Below are 25,618 nucleotides of genomic sequence, written 5' to 3'. Positions count from 1 at the left end.
TTCGTGTTAGATGCTAAAATTTCCGAAATCGGTCATGGAAAGTTAATAAACACCAGTAGCAATTTCATCTTAAAGTAATTAGATATCTTCATGGGGTGTTAGAACATCATGGAGTCTACCAAAATTAAATTTTAAAAGCTTTTGAAAATATAATCTGACATTTGTAAACAGTATTTGAAATATGTATTTACCCAAAACTTCCAGCTAGTACATCTAACATCTGGAGAAACACTGTGAAATAAAAGCTTGAAATTTCGGAAACAATTATTGGTCGCAACAAAATTAAATAAGATGGTACTTCTATGGGTTAAATCAGTACCTCAGTACAATTTCGATCGAAAGATTAGTTCAGTCCTAGGTTTTCTTCAGGCAATTCCAAGGGTTCATCGAGCTGTGCAAAAGAATGAAAATTCGCTGTCAATATCTAAGATAGTAAATAAGATATAAGGAATTATATATTTTATGACGTGAAAATAGAGATCTTTATGGATTTGTACTTTTGGGTCTTTCCTAAAAGAAAAAAATTCAGAAAACTACTGTATATACCTTAATAGACAATTCAGTGGGCGGGGACACAGTAGCTTAGTGGTAGGGTATTTAACTAATCTTTTTTTTTTTTTTTTTTTGCAGAAACTATTGGAGTATTCACTTAACCCATAGAAATACGATCATACTTAACTCCCTATTTAATTTTAAAATTAAATAAAAGGAAATATTTCAGTGTAGCGACCCACGATTATGCATTTTAGTCTCAGGGAGATTATGATTAAAGCAAGTGAATGTTGTTGACAGAATTGATGGAATGCAAAGGTGGGAGGAGAGTACCCCGAGAAAACCCACGAATACGATGTCCACTACAAACTGACTTGGCCGTGGATCGAACCAAGAACCCAATACACCAGAGGTAAGCACTCTACCACTAAGCCACTGTGCCCCCGCCCATTTAATTGTCTATTAAGGTATATACGGTTGTTTTCTGAAATTTCTTCTTCTTACAGCAAATACTCAAAAGTACAAATCCATGTGGGTCTCTATTTTTATCTCGCTTGCTATATTAGATATTGACAAAAAATGTTCACTTTATTTCAGAGCCCGATGAACGCTTGGAATTGTCCAAAGAAAATTTAGAGCTGAATTAATCTTTCGATCGAAATTGTACTGACGAGTCTGAGGTTCTCACTTAACCCATATAAGTACCATCTTATTTAACTTTTGTTAGGATCAATAATTGTTTTCTGAAATTTCAAGATCTAATACGCTTTTATTGTATGGTGTCTCTCTAGCTGCTAGATGTACTAGCTGGAACTTTTAGGTAAATACATATTTCTAATACTCTTTACAAATGTCAAAATATATTTTACAAAACTTTTAAAATTTAATCTTGGTAGACCCCATGATGTTCTTAAACTCCATGGAAATACCTAATTATTTTAAGATGAAATTGCTACTGATGCTTATTAACTTTACATGACCGGTTTCGGAAATTTTACCACCTAACACGAAAACCCCATAACTATATGGATCCTCCCTTTATTTGACAATATCTTGATAGTCATATTTTAATTAATTTTCTAAATTGTACTGTCTAATATGCAAGCTCCACGTACCAATGGTGTCGCTTTTTATTTCACCATATTTCGGTAACTGTTAGGCGTACCGACTTGCGGTTTCGGTAAACACACACCTCTAACGTTCTTTAAAACGTTATTAAGACATATTTTAGAATATTTAGAAATGAGAGTTCTGGGAATATCATGGTACCCGAAAACCCCCATCAGGGCGTGTGTGTAGTGTATTTAATTGAAACTACTTTTGAGGTTGTTGTAAGCCCTCGTAATTACGTTTCCGAAACTGCACCATCTAGTACGCAAACTCCACAGTTCTGTAGTGTCGCTCTTTATTTTCCCATATCTCGATATCCATAAGGTTACCGAGTTGAGGTTTTCGGTAAACAGATGTCAGTTCCTTACATTTTAGAGACATATATTTTCATATATCTAAAAAATACAGACATTAGGTACCCCATGGTAGCCCGAACACCATTGAGGTACCCACTTACTTTTGAATGGTAATACATTTTGAGTTGTTGTTCAGCATCAATAAACACTTCATAGTTTTTCTACGTGCAACCCAAAAGTCCATACCTGACCTAACAGATTTTGTCCATTTAATCTCAAAAATGTTAAGATACTTTGTATTGTTAAGTACAACCAAATTAAGCACACTGAATATAACATTTTAAATATTTTCTGATTTTTGTTGCAGGTATTTCGTGCATCAAACCAGGATTCTGCTTGAAAGACAGTCAAAAGAAGCAGTGTAGGTTGTGGCTAAAAGTACGCCCTTTCTGAAGACAGACTCAGTTGTACTTACATTATTTTGTACGAATATATAACCCTAATAAAGATACTGTACTACAAATTATTTCTTTCTTCCATAAATTATAATAAAATATTATCTCTGTTTAAAGAAAATGATTGTTAATGTTAAGTCATTTTAATTCTTTTTCTCTGTAATAAGAACATTATCCCTAGCAATATTTTTTATCTTTGTGCTATTGCGATTGGATGAAGTAAAATTCTATACGAAGCACTATTATTTCAGACATGCATTAATAACTAATGTATTGTTCTGTATGTAAGACAATGTGTATACTGAACATGTCTAGCGAAGGTGTTGTTTTAATACAGAATCTATAACTCAGCTTTTCAGTAGTCAACTTTATTGGGAATCCGAAGAAAGAAGTTAAAAAAAAAAAAAAATGTTGGACTTACCAGCGTGTGTGTGTTCGAATTCTGGACTAATCCAAATTATCCAGAGAAATCATTATATATTTCTTTGTTGCTATTTCAGATGTATCCTTTATCCAAGTCGTATGAAACGGAGACTTCATACATCGCTATACTTTGTATGAACTATGTTCCGTATTTACTTAATCACTTTGTAACTTTCTCTAGTGTTGACAAGGCCGCAGGTGTCAATCGAATAGTTTAGTGTTTCACTCATGTCACCTTGTGACTAAGGTACGTCCTGTCGGTATATATATGGTACTGGGCAAATTGTGGAGGCGTTAAAATATTAAATAATACTTTTGATAAAGTGGATACTTTCAAATATTTAGGATCAATATTAACAGACGAAAATCATATTCACGAAGAAATTAAATGTCGACTAAAAGCAGGGAATTCGTGTTACTATTCGGTTCAAAATCTCTTGTCGTCGCGAGTTCTGTCGAGGAATTTGAAGCTTAAAATATATAAAACGATAATCATGCCTGTTGTTCTGTATGGTTGCGAAACATGGTCGCTTACTCTGAGGGAAGAACATAGACTGAAAGTATTTGAGAACAGGATCCTGAGGAGAATATTCGGACCCAAGAGGAACGAGAATGGGGAATGGCGGAAGCTTCATAACGAGGAACTACATAGTTTATACGGTTTACCCAACATTGTTAGGGTCGTCAAGTTTAGGAGGCTTAGGTGGGCAGGTCATGTAGCTAGAATGGAAGAAAGTAGAAACGCTTTCAAAGTCTTGACTGGTAGACCCATAGGAAAACGACCATTAGGAAGACCTAGGCGCAGATGGGAGGATAATATTAAGATGGATCTCGCAGAGATAGGAATACAAAGTACAAACTGGATCCAATTAGCTAAGGATAGAAGTCAGTGGAGAGCTTTTGTGAACGCGGCACTGAACCTCCGGGTTCCATAGGCCATAGAGTTAGTTAGTTAGTTTTACTGGGTTCAATTAGCGATAAAATACATTTTTAGCGTTAAACAAATGCAAAAATCTATACGAAATGAGATACCGTGATCTCTGACTTACGGATAACACCAAGCAACTAATGGTACTGAGTGTGATTGAGTTTACTAATTACTATTTGGCTAAAATCAGTGTTCCTTTATCTATAGTTCTTTTCGTGCTTTGAATTGCAAAGTTTGAAATAACCGTTTTAAATTATTGTGTATATATATCTTCCGAGTAATTCTGAGAATCATTGCTCTTTCTTTAAGCAATGTATGAGACTGTTAAATTGCTCTTTCCTTAAAATGTTGCACTAAGAAGGATGCATCCAGGAAAGTCCAAATTTGCAGAATGTCTATAGCAGGGAAGAATAAATATGTTTAGTCGATGGCTGCACAACGCCTCCGCTGTCACCACGTTGTCACACAGCGAATACAGCGAACGTTTAAGAGTATTCTGCACTTACTATTAGGTATCGGCCTGGGAACTTTGGCGCATCTACCCAGTCTCCTTCTTGGTGTTTCATTTTTAATGGCGAGTACTGAGTAGGAATAATATTGTAAGCGAATGCGTTTCCGGCTGACACCACACTTTTAATTATTGCGACATTTAAAAAAAAAAAAAAAACCTGTTAATTAAAATGTACAGAGAAGTTATTTCTGGAAAATTCTATTCAGGCCTCTTGTGGTAACAACTGCACTTTAGTAGAAGATACTATTAAGGAAAAGAATGAGGTAAAATAATCTTTATATCGTACAAGCAATGGATGATAACAGCTTAATAAATGATTGTACGTAAATCTTGTTTGAGTTTGAATATAGGATTGTATAAGGCTGTGCATTTTGCATTATTATTGAGGTGCTGCAACTAACTAACTGCAAACCATATGATAAATTCTTACAGTAATATATCACATATTGATTTACTCTGTATGGAAACGAAAATAGTTTAATATATGGTTAACCTCCTTTGTGCCAGGGGCGGATCCAGAGGGGGGCGATCGGGGCGATCGCCCCCCCCCACAAGAGGAAACTTTCTTATTTTATATATAAATAAACCCATCCATAACAAGTTTGGAGCTCTTAAAAGTAGCAGTATTACCGCCGACCGCCCCCCCCCCAGAAGTCCGTCCTGGATCCGCCCCTGCTTTGTGCCCATAATTTTAAAATTAACGCTTGTGTCACTTTTCAACACTTGACTTTGCAGTAGCTTTCCAACGAATTAGCAGGAAGCCCAAACTTATAGGACACCCTGCAGGTAAATACATTTCTTTGGACAGTTTCACTGCTCCAAACTAAGATTTGAAAAGTGTAGTATTGTTAATTTTATTATTATTGGCACAAAGGAGATCAACCATATTTTAAGCTATTTTTGTTTTCATACAGAGTAAAACAATATTTGACAACATTACAGTAAGAATGTATCATGCACTTTGCAGTATGTTGCAGCACTTTAATAATGGTGCACTATACGTACACTCTAGATCCTGCATATGTCCGATCCATACATTACAAGAAGGCAATACGTATTCGATACAGGTAAAATCTGTATATTTCATATGGACAACCTATTAGCTATATACATCCAATCTATACATTACATATGGCCAACCTGTACGCGACATACGTATAATCTATATGCTGCATGCAGACAGTCTGTAAGCTACATATATGCACTCTGTATGGTGCATACGGATATTCTGTATGCTGTATCTGGACAAGCTGTGTGCGACATAAGGAAAATCTGTATAATACATACGTACAATACGTATACTGTATCTAGTCGTACGTATGGGGCACAAGTACAATATAGATGCTGTCTCGGGGTTGAACGCAAGAAACATACGTACAGAACGTATATTGCATACTTCTTGAAATCATGCTCCGTCCTGATAGTCAGTGTATGTCGTCATTATTAACCCACATGCTACATACGACCCTGACGTCACAAAGCTAGATATTACCTCCGTATATACTTGTTACTGCAGATAACGTCACACGAATGACGTCATTGCACTTGTGCAGACAGTACGTATAATACATACTTTTTCAGCTATACGTTTGCTGCAGGATGTTATATACGGTTGTACGTTAAGTCCAGAAACTACAGGAATTACGAATGTAACCTACGTTTTTAAGTATGCCACCTACATTTTTTTTTCTCAGTGCAGGCACATCCAATTGAAATCCGAGGGAAATCCCGTGGATATTCCCATTACAGTGTAAAATAAGATGTAGACTTTACTTATCTTAATACAGGAAAGAACTCCCTGATTTCGGAGGGGCACAGCTTCGGACGGGGAGTGTGTACAATGGTGACAAGCATATCATCAAATAGCAGCATATGCGCTTTTTCATTTATGTCTTGGCGTGTTCCGGAGAACATCGAGCCTTTGTTGTTCAAAAGTTACGAAAAATGCCAGGTCTCCAGTACCAGCGTCTGATAAGAGAACAATATTCACCGTTGGGTATCAAAGTTTAGACAAACGGATTCTGCATTGAAACCGGCACCTGGATGATCTCGGACTACAACAGGGCCGGAAAATTTCACAATTGCTAGGGCTTCAATTTTGTCTTATCTGCAATACCGACAGTGTTCTTCACAGAAACACACGGCTGTAATCGTCTATCAATAAATAAACCACTGCTTGAGTGATGTTAGTTGAAATTACGTTGATTTAAAACAGCATTTTCTGTACTTTTCAGAAATAAAAAAGAAATTACCTTTTCTTCTTTGGTTTTGAATTTCTAAGCTTCCCGAATATGGAACTTCTTTCTGCTTGCCTTGTAAACAGCACTTTGGGTAAGCCAGTATGCAATTCAACATTGATAGTAAAGCCTCTATGCCATTGAGTTTGTGGACATGTTTTATAATGCATAAAAATAGATGAAATACAATATTTGACTGTTTGTTACAAAATTTCAGTAATTTAATTCTTAGAAACATGTATTGCACTGCAATTTAACATCATGAATAATTATTTTGGTGTTAACAAATTGCAGAAACCATAGTTAAACTGAATTAATAAAGAACAAACATAAATCTGTAAGAAACAAATTACTAAGTTAAAACTAAAAATGGCTTAAGATATAGAAACCAATTTACATGAAACTTCGTTAACTTGTCTCGAGAAAGTTTGGTCTGTTTTTTTGGCTAATTGAAACTAATACGCTGTAATTGTTTACTTCAAGAAATAAAGAAAAGAGACGATTGTAAAACTTACGCTTTCTGAATTTACCAACTAACAGCGCCACCTGGCTCTTTAGTTACGCTCTTCTGTAGTTATACTTTCTGCCTCAGTAACTAGAACGGTTGTAGATCCCGTCTATTTTTCTGACCGTTGTATTTATGCCCCTAAAGATTATTTCTATGTATTTCCTTATTTACTAATTTGGGAAAAGCTTAAATGGCTTCTTTTCTACTGAAGGTCTATTTGTGATTTATCACCTTTCTATCTAAACTGCATTTTTTTTTAATCTAAACTTTATCAGTCGACTTAAGTAGTTTTAAACAACCTTATTTTTCAGCTGCAAGGTTACAAATTATGCTGTTGTTAGTTTCCCTAAGGATTTACAAAATTGTTTGTCTGCAGCTTCCCAGTCATTGACCATTATGTTTTCCTTCTGACTTGTTTTTGAGAATCCATTTTGTCAAAATAATAATGGCGGCATGTTAGCTCAGTGGTAAAGTGCTTACTTTTGGTGCGTGGGGTCACTGGTTCGATCACCAGCTAAGTAAATTTGTGATAGGCAATATCGTATCTGTGGTTTTTCTCAGTACTCTTATATCCTTCCACATTCTCATTCCACCAATTCTACCATAATCGTTCACTCATCTCCCTTAGCCTAAAGCAGGGTTTCTTAACCTGGGGGTCGTGAAGATAAGCAGAAGAGATTGCTTTGCTAGTGAAATGGCATGTGACCACAATGTTGCCAGAACCGAAGATTAAATAGTAGCGAGGTTGTGCTTATTGGACCATGGATTTGAATCAAATCAATCCCATCATTCAACTGACGCTTGATACCGTCATTAGATGATCTCTGAACAAGAAAATTAAAGGTTGATTGCCATGAGCATCATATGTGGGGCCATGAGCAGCATATATGATGCTCATGCTCGATATCACAAATTACTAACCTATTCAGGTTAATGAGCATTATATATGATGCTCATTGCCACAAATTATTGTGAGACCATGAGCATGACATATGGAGCTCGGCTCCCATTGGTACATTTTCGGGAGAAGCAAAATATCGCGACAAACATGTGACATGACTATCCATAATTGAGCCAAAGGTAAGAAGAAATTTATGGCCTCCTGGGAGCAGTACCCTCAAATTAACCTTGGCAGTCAACCTGTTAAATCCAACCAAGGTTCAGGTGACTTCATTTGACTTGAAGAAATAGAAAACTTACCTTTGGCTTATCTGCAATTCCAAACATGTACATCACTTGTCGTCAACAAAATTTTCTTGATGTAACGTTCGAAAAAGTATTTTGGTTCCAACTTTTTATCTTAAGAGTTGGAAACAAAGATTTGATATCGAGTCAATTTGATCTGGCATCTTAAACTACAACTTGGGGTCTAAACAACGGTGCCGACTTCCCAAACTTTATGTGGGTTCGTATCAATGGCGAGTCGTGTTATATGTTTTCATGGGCCTCTCAATATTTTTTGACTGAGTTCATTTTAGTTAAAATCTTTTATGGGCACTGCCATCAAGGGCTGTGCTCAATTCTATTCACAATATAGTTTCTTTTTTTCATTGTGAAGACTGCCTTTGAGTAGCAATGGCAGCACCTGAGGACACTTTTGGCCCCTGGGTCCCTGCCTCAGGACCCATGGTCCCTGGCCCAGGGTCAATAACCGAACAAGTGGTACAACGTATTGCTTACGTTTATATTTTGGCAATTTTCTACCCATGAAAGGGAACGAGGTGGACCACCCAAATTTATAGTCCTACATATTAGATTCCTATACTATTAAACTAAATGTTTAAATTTGGCAATTTCCAAAATTTAAGGGATGGGCCAAGGTACCCCTCCCAAATTTTTAAAGGGGTGCATCAACGTACCCATGTCTTATGACCCCTGTATACGCCCATAACCATATAAGGTAATGAGGCCTCATCAAAGGGGATAAATTAGGTCAAAAACCTCTGCAATTTGAATTTTTGGCAATTTTTTACCCATGAAAGGGAACGAGATGGACACCCAATACTGATAGAGGTACATACCCTGGTCCTAGGCTACCATACCAAATTTTTAGATTTGGTAATTTCCAAAATTTAAGGGGGCGGTCCTATGTACCCCTGCCAAAATGTAGGGAGTGAGCCAAGGTATCCCTGCCAAAATCTAGCGGAGGTTGTCCTAAGTACCCCTAGGTCATTGACCCTGGTCCAGGGACCATGGCTCTTGAGGCAGGGACCCAGGGGCCAAAAGTGTCCTCAGGTGCTGCCATTACTACTCTTTGACTAGGTCTGAGACAAGGAAGGAAGGGGGAAGTGTGTGGCTTAGTTGCCTTTGCTCAGACACATTTGAAACAATTACGTTTTAGACGTTAGAAATTTTAATTTCCATCTCAATGTTTTAATTGCTTATTATTTTTTGATAATGGCAAGTGAAAAATGTTTATTTCATTTCGTTTCTATCAAACTAAAAATCTCGTGGGTGTGTCCCACCCACAAGATTATTTTTGTGGGTGTTGGAGCCCCGGATGCATCCACGTAGTCAGCGCGCATGGATCTAAACACTTTACTGTTCTTTCATAGGTACAAAATTATCACACGACTGGTTATTATATGATATAGAATGCCATGTATTTCAACTTACACTCGTTTTTGCCGCAAATCAAAGCCTACCGACTGGTCTATCGACAATATCGGCCAATCCAATAAATCATTAGTTAACAAATATATCCTTAAGAAAACTTAGTTTGCATAAGAAGACCTAACCTCAGTACTGTAATTTGTCATTATTATTCTCAACACAATTCCCTTATTCAGAAATACAGTACAGTCTGCAACCTATCTCTATCCTCAGACCAAAATGTTGGAAGTCACTCATCCAAGAGACGGCTAAACCTCCTATGGCTAAACCGCCTATTCTTGATACAAATAAAGTTCTATTTATAAAGAAAAGTTTGGAAAATGATAACAAGTATAGAAGACGAGAGAGACTCTCAAATAGGGTTGCTAACTCTGAAAAAAAAGGCACTCCTCAAAATTCCCTATGATATAGGTCTAAGTATGAAATATCTCTGTTCGGACCCATCCATGGAAAGGAAATGTACTATCGTGAACAAAAGTGCATTAGCACCTGTATTCTGCATATCCTTAGTAAATTCACTAACACGCTTAATAGATACATTGTGCTATAAATGAGAAACTGAAGTCGGTATTGATAATTTGATTGTATTTACCAGTAAGTGCCACTTCTTTAAAATCATTGAAACAGATGAACAAAAGTGTATTAATGTTTACGTGACAATTTTGGATTTGGAAAATGAATTTTATTCTTTAAACTTATACTTCAACTACAGCAAATTGCTTTAAGAAGTCCTTTTTCACTCTCAATAAATGTATAAAATTCCTTGAAAGTAAATTTCAAATTTTCCTTGATACAGTCTCTGTCATCTCTTTAAAACTATCTAAACTGACGAACAAAATATATTAATCATTGATAGATGGTGAAAGGTGACAATTTTGGATTTACAGAATGAAAGTTACTTTCTAAATCTATACTTTGAAATAGATGAAATTGCTTCGAACTAGATACAAATTTGAAAAAAAAAAAAACGGTCATATAGAGGCTGGTAAGAAGTTTATACCGGTCACCGGCCTTAATAAAAATAACAGCAATATTTCTGGCCAGGCCAGTGAAAAACCGGCCGGTTGGCAACCCTACTCTCAAACCATAAGCAAGAACCATCTTTAAGGTAAAATAAAATTACAGACTCTCGGAGAAGTATTTCTGCCTACGCCACTGGAACTGAACATATCCAACATTTTGAAGCGGCGTAGTAAGCACTACTTTTTTATAGACCAAAAAACATTATATGCGTCATTTTCCTCCAAGAAACGTTCTTTGGATGAGGAAACAAACGTTTTCTTAATAACATTCGTGCCGTTACAATTCCGAAAGCAGGTGATGTGATTGGATGGGTGAGGCAAGGACCAACGCCTATAAGCATCAAAACAGTTGACGATTTCAGCTCACGAAATGGCGATTAATTGCCTCGTTGAACGAAGAATTTACGCCACTAGCAATGGCAACGCGTATTTACTACATTCCGCACGGAAGGAGGAGGAACAGCCTGTAAGTCTGTCTATCGGGGAGCAAAATGATGATGCTGACGTAACAGCAAGTTGCGTGCGAATTATACAGCGAGTAATATTTCTTTAAGATGCTATTTGGAAAGGCTATTTCGAAACTAAAGCAAGCGTTTTTATTATTGTTTACGTCATTTCAACATTCGTTTGTTTAAGTATTACTTTGTGATAATCTCTCAGCAGAAGTAATAATATTTAATAGCACCGAAGAATATATGCGAGGCGTGGCACGAAATTTTTACAAGATGTCGATGTTCAATATACGAAATTAAGTATAGATACTATTGGAATAAAGAATTGAATTAACAGTTCTCCTACCTCGAGAAAAGTCACGGACACGATGTTGTCCACCACAAACTCGCGTGGTCTGGAATCGAATCAGGGATCCCTAGCATCAGAAACGACCGCTCTACCACTGAGCCACCGAGTCCTCAGGTGTAGTATTAAGGGTCTTCACTACAGCGAAATTAAACTACCGCTAATTTTAGAGATTTTCTGTAATAATTTCAAAACAAATAAAAATATTCGAAAAGCAGAAATGTAGTGAACTAGACAATATGATTTTGCATGTGATACTGTTATCACAAGTCATCTATCTACTTCCGATTTGCAACAGTGGATAGATTTAATATTTTTTTGCGGATTCTGTAAATAGCGGCATACCAAAAGCAAATAGGTGAACTGTGGTAAAGGTATCACATTCAAAATCATATTGTCTAGTTCACTACGTTTCTGCTTTTCGAATATTTTTATTTGTTTTGGAGATATTACAGAAAAAAAACTCTAAAATTAGCGGTAGTTTAATTTCGCTGTATTGAAGACCGTTAACGGATCAGGAAAGATGTCCAAATATCAGACATGTATCAATCGATGGAACTTATAAAGCTGAACAGAATGACGTACATGAGGGTAAATCCTCGTAAGTAATTTTCGACCAAATTGACAAAACTTAATGTTTGGCTCATTGGAGTAACCAGGATATCTTGCTAGTTCTTTACTTCTGAAAATGAAAAGAGCCTTACGTGTTGTCCATTGGTATTGTAGGGAGAGCTAATAGTATTCTAGAAGACCTCTCCCATGTATTGTCTTTCCAGCCTTAGAAAAAAGTAGATGTAAACAAACCCACCTGACTACCAGTGGGTCGATGACCAGTGATTGGTTGTTGGTCTCACTGCACTAGTATCCTACCGCAATATAATCCCTACTAAAATAATAATTTCAAATAAAGATATCTGAATTTATCCTGCATTTTGTGATAATAAACGCAATATATATAATATTTAACAACAGATATAGCTTTATTTCAACCTCACCTATATTTGGACATACGGTATTTACTACGCATGCGTATGCGTTCGCGCGCCTACCCCACTCATTTAAAATTATTGTAGAATGCAGAGTTTCATGGCGATGATGTGTGACAATAATCCATTTTCGTCTCGTGTTATAAAACACAAAAGAGGACAACAGGAATAGAGGCAATCTCGTTATATAAGGATTTAAGAGCATACACATTTCCAACATTGCAGTAGTCAGTGTCAGTGCGTTAATTAAACCAACTGTAGCCTTACACTTTGAAAATTATGCGACGACAGTAAGCAGACAATCTTGCTCTTCATGTCTCTCTCACTACCGAAGCACGTATAAGCCGCGGAGTAATACGTTTCGCTTTGTTTACGTCTACTTTGTTCTAAGGCTGGAAAGACTTTAGTTATGCCTGTGACGGCGCTTTAAAAAAATGTCCTTTGTAGTCAACAAAAACAGACTCGAAAGCATCTCCACCACTTTCTACGCACCACCCTTTAGCCTTGACGGCGGACAACAAGTAAATAACCAAAAGAAATAAATTTGACCTTAAGAAACATCACAAGAAAGCCGATCTCTAAACACAAGTGACGAAATGGCCTGTAATTTTTCTGAACTGCACCTGCTGTTGCAGAGTATTTCAGGATATTGTTTCTTTCTTTAATTTTTTAAAACAAAAAATAAGTTATTTTGTAGTGATCACGAAACAAGAAAAAAAAACACGTCCTTGAACTTTTTGCTATAAAATACTTTAAGAAAGAACAGAGTAATCCTTGTTTAATGCCAGGAGAATTACTTCTATTGTTAAAGAAATAAAATGTATTTGAGAGTATAATAGAGTAGACGTGCATGAAGGTAGCAGGAATGAATAAACAATTACATTCTTTTTTGCAATGCTTTAGAAATTGTCCTTCTGTCGGAATTCCCACAATGACACGAGGCCTTGATTCTATAATAATGTCACTATTCGACCATCTTCTCTCTCTCTCTCTCTCTCTCTCTCTCTATTATTTACAATCATTAAGGGTTTTTGTAGCATTAACTTGTTTCTCAGGCAAGGGACAAAATTTAATAATAAAAATGAATTATTATAATTACTCATATTTTAACCCAGCATCCTGCCACGTCGGAGAATTCACAAGTTCCTCTAATGACTTTCATTCGACCATTTCTCATTCTTAATGGCGGATCTTAAGGGAAGGCAATTTTCTCGCTATAAACCAAGAGACGTTACCGTCTCAAAGTATTAATTTTTTCCTCTTCAGACGGCGAGTGTCATATACGACACACACAAAATTAGAATTATTTGCCCTGATAAAGTGGCAATATGGCACATACGACACGCGAATTTTACTTCTCTTCCTTGTCGTCAGAGTAGGCACTGCATTCGATGGAAGCTTGACAATTGAAGAACGCTTTTCGATGGTCCTAGGTTGCGTTTTTGGAGGGAAGAAAATCTTGCAGAAACCAGAAAATGACACGATTACGTAAGTATTCTACTTCTCTTTGTTTAACGCGTTATTTTTGTAATGCATGTTGATTTATCATGTTAAAGCCCTGGGGATAAATACCCACTTGATTATATTTGATCTTCTAGTGTGGAGGAAAATGGAGACCTTTTGTTTTATCATGTGTCGTATGCGACACTATGAAACCAACTGTTACAAAAGACGATTATTCATAATCTAGAGATATCTCATGTTTTCAATCTCTTCACTTGGGTTTTATGAACAAGTGATCGTATTTTAGGTATCGTAAATTGCTGTTGTATTGTATAGATGTATTAGGTGTGTAATACATATAGGCATGCATCGTGGTGAGGCAAGGGGGACAGATCACTACCAGAACATCGTTTCTCACTTTTTATTGGTAAAGTTCCAATGTGTCTTATTTGATAATTATGATTGTCACTACTCTGTGCAAAAAAAAAATGTAATCTCTCTTACTCTTTGCATGTATGGAACGAAAACATTATGAAAATATAAAATTTACAAGACAAAACTATTTTGTTCTACTAGTGATACAAAAGATGCTAAGTTCAAAATGAAATCTTTCAGTTTTACGTCTCACGATTATGCCGGCTAGGCTAAAGGAGACGGTGATGATAGATGAATGAAATGGTGGAATGAAGAAAGTGGGAGGAAACAGAAGAACCCCGAGAAAACCCACGCACACGATGTTTGTCCACCACCTTGAGCGGAGATCGAACCGACCCAACGCACCAGAGGTGAACACTTTACCACTGAGCCACCGTGGCCCCATATTAAGTTCAAGCACTAACACATTAGGCAAGTTTTCTTACTTTCATTTGCAGCTATATAATTCTAATTCTCACCCACATTCCCTCAAGATCCATTGAGTTTTTCTCATCTCCTTTTCCGTCTTTTTACATCCTTTTGTACTTCGTCCTGTCTTGGTCGTTTTCCTTTCATTTCTATATTTCCTTCGGTAAGCGTTCTTCTTTTGTTCTTTCTACATTTCTACACCATCGTAGCTTAATTTTCTCTACTCTTTCTTTTTTTATTTTGTTGATTGTTATATTTTTTATTATTTTATTCCTTATTGTTCTTTTGAGGTTGCTTCTTTGAAATCTCACCTCCATTCCTTCGATTTTGTTCGTTCTTTTTGCGTTACTGTTTCTGTAGCGTAACTTATTGCGGTTACAAAGTATGTGATGTGTAAATGCATTTTAGCTCCAGTAGGTATGATGTCATTAAGTTATTACACAGCAGACTTTAACGCTTTGGTAAAATGTTCCTCCTTTCTATAATTTCTTTTTCGGTCACCTGCCGTCATTCGGTAACCAAGTAGTTGAAAGTTTCTGCTGTTACTTACAAACTCCATGTCTCATCTTTGGAGGGTTTTCCCCTTAAACGTTAATAATAAGGAAACAATTAAATGAATAAACCAGTTTTATGTAAAAAGAATCATAAACTGTACATTTCAGGAATATCATGTACTCTACACAGTCGAACTTTTTGATACGATTAAACACCTGTCTTATTACATAATAATACAACAAAAGCTTCTCAAAATATTCTATAATTTTTCATATTGATTCAGTTTGGTATTCCCAAAAAAAATAACTTAATCAACGCGACCAATTTAAACATACCATCCTATAAGTTATGCAACCCAACAATATAGTGATGCGAGATGGGTTGCATAGGTTTCAGGCATTAAACAAAGCCATCATAAGAAATTCCTGTGAGTTGAGTTCATTTTGAGTTTAACGTCCCTTTCATTAGCGAGGCTATATGAGATGGGACCTACTAATTAACGTGGAATCCGAACCACATGAGCTCACGCCGGGAATCGAACCGGGGTCTCCCACGCCAAAGACGCGTACGCTAATTGCTTAGCCACGAAGGAGCTCAAGAAATTCCTTTGTTTCGTATCATACAAGACAGATAGATTACTTCAGTAAGTAGTAGCTTCTAATTTCTAAATAAGTACAGAAAGAAAGATATTAGGATTATATTTTGATAGCAACATTGAAAGAAAACAGGCATTCTAAATTTTAAATTTATTTATTGTAACGGCAGCTCACGAATGATCATTATTAGAGCATCCCACATTATGATTTATGTTTTGTTAAATTATGCTTTATTTTTCCAAATTATGCTTTATTAAGCTTTATTGTTAATTTCAATCACTGTTTTACATTAATCGTATATAATGTGTAATATTTACTATACATTAAATATTCTAAACATCTTGATCTATTTATTAATATTTTATGCAACCAGTTTATTTCATATTTAATTAAACTCGAGTCAGTTCATTTATAACTTGTATCCACCTTAGAGGTGCATATTGGAGTGAGGTCTCCATTTCAAAGGATTGCACCGAAAAGTTTACAGAAATAAAAAGTAAGCTTTTCATTATTGCATTGTTATGTTCTAAAAAAAATTGCATTGCAAATATTGGTTTTAAAAAATATTAATATAGTATGTTAAACTTGCAGTTAAACAGAATTTTCCAAGAATTGTTCTAATATGATTTTTCAAGAATTGTGTTATATATTTTAAATTATGCTTTATGTTTTATTTTCTAGAATTACGCTTTATTTTGCTTTTAAAATTAGTTTCTTCTTGACCCTTAGACAACCACAACCATATTCAAGGTACCAACCACACGTGTAAATTGTTGTTATGCTTTTTATGCTTTTGGGTTGCCCTAATCATTATAAAACCTTCCCTTTCTCCATTGATCTTTAAGTACACCCTTTCAGAGATAGGTTACAATTCCTAAGTGAATTACACTTAACAATTTATAGATTTATCCATGAAACTGAGAACAATGTATATCTGGTCTAACTACCGGTATTTGATTTGAAAACCTGAAATTATATATATCTTTCATGACCTTCGATCAAACTTTTTGATCTAATAGAAAATTGATTCCTTATCACTACAATCAAGTTTATCAATGTCCCTCCCCCAACACAATAATAGCATTAGAAGGTCAAACCCAGTCATGATACGCTCCGAGCATTGCGGATCAACACAAGTAGCCAATGCCAAGATGTTATCAGAAGCAATTTTAAAGATTGAGAAAAGCGTCCAACCCTTGCCTTATTATTAAAATGATCGTTTTTAGATTGGCATCTGTTGTAGGCTGTTGCATCTACTTCAGAGGATCACCTTCAACGCATTTTCCCATTTCCATTGTAAATGGCATACTACTGACAAGCTAGACTTGTAATTTTCTACTAATATACTACAACAACAACAACAATAAGATTGAAGCTTCTATGGAAATGAGTTAAATTTAAATGCAAAAAAATCTTATGACATGCAAAAATTATAATCGAATGCAACATTTCGTAAAATATAATTTTACGGATGTTAATCAGAGCACCAGGCAGATTGACAAGCGCTCGAAAATACTTCCTTAATCTTCATTTCTGTCTGTCAAGCCTTCATTGTTTGTTTCACGTAGCAAGTTCTCATTTGTCTTTTGTTTCGATTCTTCAACGAAATTAAGAGGCGAGGCAGTTACGGATTGCGACTGTATTTTAACATCCAGTACTTCTCCCTCTTTACTAATGATATGACAGACGCCTTCTTTAATGTTTAGTATCACTTCCAGCTACTTGTGAACTGAAGATAAAAATGTTTCAAAGCTTCTGATACCATGCTATCAACGCCCTATTCAACGGCGCAACTAATTAAGAGCCTGACATACTAAAAATAATACTAAATTTATTTTTATTTTGCTTGGTTTTTAATAAGTGAAAGAAGATAATGAAATGCAACTTACCACAATCATAGATAATGTTATTCTACAACAGAAAATATGAACCTCAAGAATTTTCAGTGTAGCCATCCATAGAAATTACAGTGTTGCCAGAATAACATTTCCCCCAAAATCTAAGTTAAGGCAGCGACTAGAGGAACGAACTCAAATGCATTTGATTACGTATTGTGTTGTTTTGGAATCCTGGGAACTACTTTTTAAATAACTGTATATTAAAACTATTTTATATATTACAAACTAAATACAACTATTATTTAAAAAGTAGTTCACAGGATTCCAAGACAACGTGTTACGTAATCAAATGCAGTTGAATTCGTTCCTCTAGTCGCTGCGTTAACTTAGATTTTTTTTGGGGGGGGATTGTTATTCTGGCAACACTGCAATTTCTATAGATGTAAAGTTGCATTTCATTATCTACTTTCACTTATGAAAAACAAGCAAAAGACAAATGATAAATTTTGTTAATCACAGAATTTCATAAGTGGTGTACAGTGCGCTGTAGAAAAAGGAGAGAGCTTTTCCCCTTAATTTCTGAGGCATTTTTTAAACGATCTTTAGTTTGCTAAAACTCATTTCATTGCCTTATAGTGAAAATAAATATTTGCCCACTTTTTCGTCCCCTAAATCCAGCGCCCGGAGCACAAGCCCCGTTTGCCCCCCACTTTAGTTACGTCACTGCGTAACGGAACATTTTGTCTTAAATATTTGGATTTAGCACAATGGAAAATATTAAAAAAATACCCATTACCATCCCAGGAAGAAAATGTAATGTGACCAATGAATCAATGAAATTATTATATACAAGTGCTCAGACTATGCATAGAACAAGCTATTCATTAGCTAGTTAATTCACGTAGTGTTTTCCAAATCTTGATCTGAAGAAGAGAAGATTCAATGGAGTAGAAAAATAAACTCGGTGCATAGAATGTGCAACAAGTGATATTTTTTATGAATGAATTCTTTCGAAATATCTGCTGCATTTTGTGTTGCATAGCTCATCCTTTTTTTTTTTCTTCTTTTAATGACATTGAACAGACAAAAGTTTACTTTTGCAAACATTGTCAAACACTGTTGATTGCGGTCGTCGTATAATGGAGCAGATCCAGATGAAGGCGCCAAACCAATAGATTCACACTTTTTTATTTCTCGTTTTCTAATAAACGTCTTTTTCTCATTTCATTTTTTCCCTTGACCTAAAAAGCAAAAAAATAGTCAGATCTTTATGGCCTTGTAGCATAACCTAATTTAAGTGGGAAAGATGATTAAGATTTTTTTTTTGTTTTAATAAATAAAAAGGTAAACAGGATAATTTCAACCTACGCTCTGACACTATATTAAACGAAGATACGAAACATTTGAAGCAATCAGCTTTATTTATAGCACAATCTCTTATTCTTAATCTTCAATCAGTAAGGCTTGTTTTGTAAACAGAAATTTCTTCTCAGCCAATCGGATGTTATGATTGAATTGCTGAATGATTTCTTCTTTTGATGGAATTTGTTTCGAAGGAGTATGTCGACATAACAGTGACACTTCACTTCTCTCTTTTTACTCAGGAAATGGCGGTTTCTCCAAGAAATTGATGAGTACTGTCAGTAGATTGATCGATCAATATTTTATGTTTACTGTCAGTACCAATGATATATACAACGAAAACTGCAGTTTACAGTTGGATTTGATCCTCTATTATGCTTTCGGTACTCTCCTGCCGAGAATCGAATCTGTTACCTCGTGCACGAAGACACGCTACTAGACTGGGAAAGAGAGATATAATTACTTTTACTTGTATCGCAAGACGATACAAGTAAAGAAAGTGTGATGATCACGAAAAAAAAAATCGAATTCGGTATTTCAACGGATTTTTGTGTTTCATGTTTCCTACAGGGTGGTCCATAATTATATATGTGGCGTTTCAAGGACTATGATAAAGAAATAGCAACATAACTTTAATATAAAGCTGAACATAAACACATTAGGGGCCTACTCTCATACATTTCCATACGAGAATTTTAGTCTCTGCATAGTCCATCAATTGCACCATCGAAATCGATACGTGCCTGGAGACGAAGAGTAACGTTGTCACATGGAGCTTGACAGACCCGTAATGGTATCCTGTGATACTCTTCTGTGATAGGTTCTCGTAGTTCTGCCTAATTGCGTTATGATCTTGATACACTTTGTCTTTTAAAACATCCCATAAGAAAAAAGTCAGGTGGTTCAAGTCGGGAGATCAAGCTAGCCACTCCACAGACCAACGTCGACCGATCCAGCGGTTCGGGAATGTTTCGTTCAGCCACTCTCGCTGTGATATGGCGTTATGTGGCGGCATAGTCCACTGATCGTTATCCTCACTCTCAAGCTACACAGTGTTGCCATATCGAAACTTTTTGTCTAGAATTACAAAAACTACAGTCAATCAAACATCATAGATCTAATTGTTGGCCACTTTGTATATGCAGAGAAAGTTGTCTGTTTGTCCTTTGAGACAGGATGATTCAGGTATTGTTGCCCACGAAACGGCTTCCTCGTCTCGTCTCGTCTTATTTAGTTTCGCTTTGTAAATTAATGTACAAAAATTATGTCTAGCTTTTCCTTCATTTCATCTGGAAATCATCACAATCCTTTCTCATCACGAGACGTCCCCTAAGGGTGTGATATAACAACATGTAATTACAGTATATTGTGTGGTGACTTACGTATCTTTGAACTTTGATAATTGCTTTTCATTCTGTTGCTACAATCACTTTATAGTTTATATAGTATCTATTATGTAATATTAGAACAGTTTGATGCCTAAGACTGGGGTAAATTAGTGCTGCCTACGAAACTCGTGAAACGTTTTCAATAGTTTCGAATTTAAAAAGATAGTTTTTGTCTCGTGAACAAGACTAACGTCAAACGGTGGCTCGGAAAGGGAAAAATCCCCTCCCCCAGAGCTACGAATTTGCCCCTGAGGCATATATCCAATCCTGCTCAACGTGAGTTACCGATATTTTCGCAGTACTATTTTCATTCCCTGTGTATTGAAAATCACCCCGAAGGAAATAGTCTGAAACCGTCACTGCTTTGAGCTACCAATAAGCTTCAAATTGAAAAGTAACAGTCTTATACGCATGCAAGAAATGTCATTTTTTTTCTAATGCAGTAGCAAATGTGTTTATACCACGAATGAATTTTTAAATAACTGTAATCAATCATGATTACAGCTCACAGATGACGAGAAGAACCCTAAAACAGGGGAAGTGGGGAAAGATCAACGACACGGTCAAGTCCATTTTCGGTTTTTGAGGTGTGGTCTATGCTTAGATGTCGTCTGCTACTCCGGGTAAAGTTATATGTGCTATTCTGTGGTGTCATTTGAAACCCCCGTGCGAAAAGTGGGCGAGCCCATACTTACGTCAAACTACTTCTGCTAGGGTTCTTCTCGTCATCTGTGAGCTGTACCTTTCTCAAACTCTTTGCAGGAACCTATTTAAATTATAATGTTACTAACTGCTTTCCAACTGTGATGATGTATTTTTTTTTTTTTTTTAATTTAGCTACCAGGTATATTACCATAAATTACGGAAATGTCTATGATAACTTACTTATATTCAAGCATTCGATATTGTTATGCATGAAGATTAAGAACTTGGGTGCCATTGTATAATGATGTCTAGAAATATAGTATTTAAAAAAAGAAAGAAAGAAAGAAAGAAAATCGCTTCTAATACCTTCAGAAATTACATCCTATCTGCGCATTTAGAATATTCTTTCACCTCCCACGCACAGATTAACAATAGCAGTGCAAAATAGTAATGCCAGACTCGTGTGTGTGGGTTTTCTCGGGATTCTGCCCTTTCCTGCCACTTTCTTCATTCCATTATTTCATTCATTCTCATTATCACTGTTTCCTTTAGCCAACACATAACCGTGTCCGTGTCACTTAAAACTGAAAAATTTCCGAGAATTGAAGTACAGTTTTGAAATCAACAGTTCTTGTATGTTCGCATCACTTGAAAGAAAGTAAACAGAGCGTGTCATGAATATCAAAATGGCGAGCATTTCAATATTGCAACAAAATAAATCTTCTACATATCGACTAAAGTGATCTAGTGGAGTCGTGAAGCTTGACCTAGAATACCAATTTCAGCATCCAATAGAGCGTGAGGGTGTGTAACAGTCATAAGCCCTATCCCTGGAATATTTCCAGCGCCATCTCTCGTGTTATACGGAGAACATCTCCCGACGGTACAGTGTTGTCAGATTGCCGCTAAGTTTTGTCTTATTTATTTTTGTTGTTATTGTTGTTTATATATTATTGCTATTATATTGTTAGCGTTTTATCTGAATAATTGTTAGCGTACGTTTTATAGTTTTGTAAGTGTTGTTTCTTTGTCACTCGTTCGCCACTCCCTCAGTTTGGCAACATTGTTGGTGAACTTCTGTTTCAGATTTTTTTCAAGTGTCCATTTGGAAGACAGCTCTACGAATCGTACCGAATTCTTCCGATTCATCACACGTGACGCAAATCAGTCGTATGATTGGTGTCTAAAGCCCAGGCTTCACGAGTCATCGCAGTCACTATCAGTGTGACCACCGCTTGTATTTTCGTACTAGATCTAGTACCTTTTATTATATTTTAGTGTTCTACTGCCCCTCGTCTTTTTTTTTTTTTTTTTTTTTTACAAATACAGTTGGGAGAGAAAAGTGAATCTTATGAAAATTTTGCAATGTACGAAAATTTCAGTTCACTTTTTACTGCCTTTTCTTTTTCAACAGTGGTAGAGCGGAAGTGGGACATAGGTGCCGTCTGATCGCCTCCTCCAACTAATAAATGACCACAATAAACAATATTACATATTTGGTGATCCGTTTAAACAGTAAGCTATTAAGAATCTTCATCCCGGCGAAATTAAAATACCGCTAATTTTACAGTATTTATGTGATATCTTCAAATAGATAAAAGATAATTGAAATATGGAACAAGAGCGCCCTAGACAATATTATTTTGCATGAGGTACCGTTACCACAAAGTCACCTATTGGGTTTCCGTTTTCAGCCGTTTAGAAACGCGAAAATAAATGCGGATTTTCTAAATTGCTCGAAATCGAAAGCAGATAAGTGAGTCGTGATAACGGTTTCTCATGTAAAATGATATTGTCTACGGCGCTCTTGTTCCACATTTCGATTATCTTTTTATCTATTTGAAGATATCACATAATTACTGTAAAATTAGCGGTATTTTAATTTCGCGGGGATGAAGACTCTTAAGGAATTAAACTCGATTTTTCTCAATAAGTTCATTTTATAATATTTCTTGTTTTCTCCCGACATCCTCTATATTTTTCATACTTGTGTTATTTTAGAGGTTTTACAGTGAGTTCTAATACGACAATTAAGCAGGTATTCCGCCAGGACTTTTAGTTTGGGAGTTCAACATTGAGAGCTTGTAAGTGGTTTGCACGATTTGTATCGAATTTTGACTGTAAAAAAAATTTGAAGTTGCGTGTTTTTTTAAAAAAAAGAATGTGAGGTCACTCTCTCACCCACAGGGGAGGGAAGCTGCTGGAAACCTTTTAATAAGATATTAATATCGTAAAATGTCATAAAATGTTAGCTAGTACTTTTTCCCCAGATCTAGTACTTTTTTTATGCATACATTAGTACGAAATATTTTTGCTGGGTGGTCACACTGGTCACTATAGTGCTGCCCAAGACTGTAGGTTTGGGTCTGTCTTTTCTCAAAAGGTATAATGAAAGTGCTTTCTCGTCTTGAAAAATATACGTTTCTATTGGATGAGCTCTGTCTTGTAGCCCGTCTCGTCTCGTAGTCACTCAACACTTGCCTCGACTACTGGATTTGTGTTAAATTTCCATGTTGAAATGGTATAGTTTGTTGTCATTCAGATAAAAGGAAAAAAATCCATTTCTGACGGAATATGATATACTATTATTTTCGTTTAGCACCAAAAATGGACGCTTCAGTTGCTCCAACTTTGTGACGTCATACTCGCCACCTGTTTTTATCTGCTGCACTGCAACAAAGTTACTTCATAAAAAAAGAAAGAGAGAGAAAAAAAAGAAATAACTCGAATAAGTGAGCATTTCGTTGCACTTTCTACTCTTGTCTTCACTTGTGAAATCCCTTAAATCTTCGTTATTTTTAAGTGTCATCCAAACAATTGCAGTATTTTGAGGGGAAGTAACAAGAGGTTTGGGTTATGTAATAAGTTAACAGAGCACTGCAGGTGGACAGTCATCAAATCCACCGTCTCATCGCCATTTATCACTGCATTTCACCACTCTTGTAATTATCTTCAGCATCAATTCGTCTTAAGGGGGGAAAAATGCTCTTAAGCTATGATTAACATTATTCACTGAGCATTGTTATACGCCAACACAATTGGCTACGAGTCAATTCATTTATTCAGTGGTTGCAAAACCATATTTATTATTCCTCATTTCCACAAGAGAAGAACATTTCTTTCTTTTTCTTTCCGGCGGCAGAGTAAGTTAACTGGGTACTCTACTGCAATTACCCACTTGTGGCATTGAAGGTTTTTGCTACGGGGATTAAAAGGCTGTTGCCAGAACTCCATGGCCTTCGCTAGAATCCATTAAGTATAGCAATCTCATCACTTTTTTTCTTTTTTAGTTATTTAAAAAAATAGAGAGAGTGACCACACAAGATAGAGTGTAGGCATAAGGAAAACAGAGAATATATTCCAAATTGGATGGAGTTGCTAGTATTTTGTCATTGTTGCAAAACAAATGTGGATCAGGTCTGCAATGTTCCCTTTTCGTAAATCATATTAAAGTGTACAAGTATATTAAAAATCTGTGTGTCAATATTTAGAAGCTTACAGGTAAAATCTACTAATTCACAAACGAAGAGGGCTATCGAAGAATTTATTTATGCAGATGCCTTGCATATTTATTTTCACGCCCTATCCTAGCCAACTGTTTTAAATTGGTCACAAGGAAGCGGGTGAGGTTAGATTTACATCAAAGTTGCACCACCCGAGTGTGACATAATGTCACGTGGTATTATCATGGGGGTCAAGGTGAAAGAAAACGAGCCCTGCCGGGCTTCTAACCTCCTTTGCTCGCTGAGCTATGTTTCGTAACGTAAGTAAATAATTTTTTATATATTACATTGCAAATGAGTACTATTTTTATCTTATTTTAATGAAAAAGTATTATGAAAATTAAAAAAAAACTTTTCTTGAACCGGGTTTGAACCCACACCAAAAGCGATTTTCATTACTAACCCGTTCGTTAGCATGCTCCGCGGCGAGGCGTTTGATTTGTGCTATATGTATGCTACACGGCGAGAAACGGATAACTTCAACTAATCAGGACCGTGTATTTAGCTCCTATGGCTAGAGTGAAGCGTGATTAAAATAGTTGCAGGTGCCTTACCTGTAACTAAAGAAATGGCGTACAAATAACGCAGGAAAGTGTCTTTATCATGTAATGGTCTCTAAGGAATGAAATTACTCACTATATAAACTATTTGACACCTTACATGCCATTCCCATTGTAGTCCCATTAACTTTAAATAGTGCTATTCCCAGCATTTGCGGTGCCTACCTAACTCTTTGTGTTACTTAACGGCGTGACAAACATCTTGGCATTTGAAGGCGGCGCTCCAAGTTCCCTTTAAATGCTGCTAGCAAATGAGATGCCAACGGTATTGCCACGTTTATTTTGCACACATCCACGTCTACCCCCTGTCACCTGATCGCGCTGTAGTTTGTCTACTTACCCATAGCCACACCCCTTTACCACTTGGCAACGTCACGCCAGAGCTTGTATTTTACTCGTTTAGCTGAAATGCCAAGATGTTTGTCACAGGCCTTAGTTTGCTTTCGTTCACTCAGACTCTCACATTTTGTCAGATTCCTCAAGAAGATGTAGCCACAAAAGTGGTCAAGAATGAAAATATGTTAACATAGAGGAAAGAAAGTGTGGCCAAGAACAAAGCCGCCTAA

At 36.1% G+C, this 25,618-nt stretch overlaps 1 protein-coding gene and 1 long non-coding RNA gene across 6 annotated transcripts in view; one reads left to right on the top strand and one right to left on the bottom strand.

The window, feature by feature from the left end:
- LOC145665058 (ATP-sensitive inward rectifier potassium channel 12-like) overlaps positions 1–25,618 on the bottom strand; it is a 286,562-nt gene that overhangs the window by 155,224 nt on the left and 105,720 nt on the right. The window contains exon 1 of one of the 4 annotated variants that reach the window (XM_081732314.1): positions 6,968–7,116. The exons of the other annotated variants lie outside the window; for them this stretch is intronic. The gene's annotated coding sequence lies outside the window, so the exon portion shown is untranslated. Of the gene's footprint in view, positions 1–6,967; positions 7,117–25,618 lie in introns of those variants that run through there. 4 annotated transcript variants of the gene reach the window in all.
- The window catches only part of LOC145665062 (uncharacterized), a 119,261-nt gene that overhangs the window by 51,112 nt on the left and 42,531 nt on the right, over positions 1–25,618 (top strand). The gene's annotated exons all lie outside the window — the stretch shown is intronic.

The sequence above is a fragment of the Thermobia domestica genome, chromosome 11 (genome assembly GCF_964235325.1).
Source record: "Thermobia domestica chromosome 11, izTheDome1.hap1.1, whole genome shotgun sequence".
Taxonomy (NCBI): Eukaryota; Metazoa; Arthropoda; class Insecta; order Zygentoma; family Lepismatidae; genus Thermobia; species Thermobia domestica.
The sequence above is the reverse complement of the archived record's forward strand: the minus strand, read 5'-3'. Positions and strand labels throughout refer to the sequence as shown.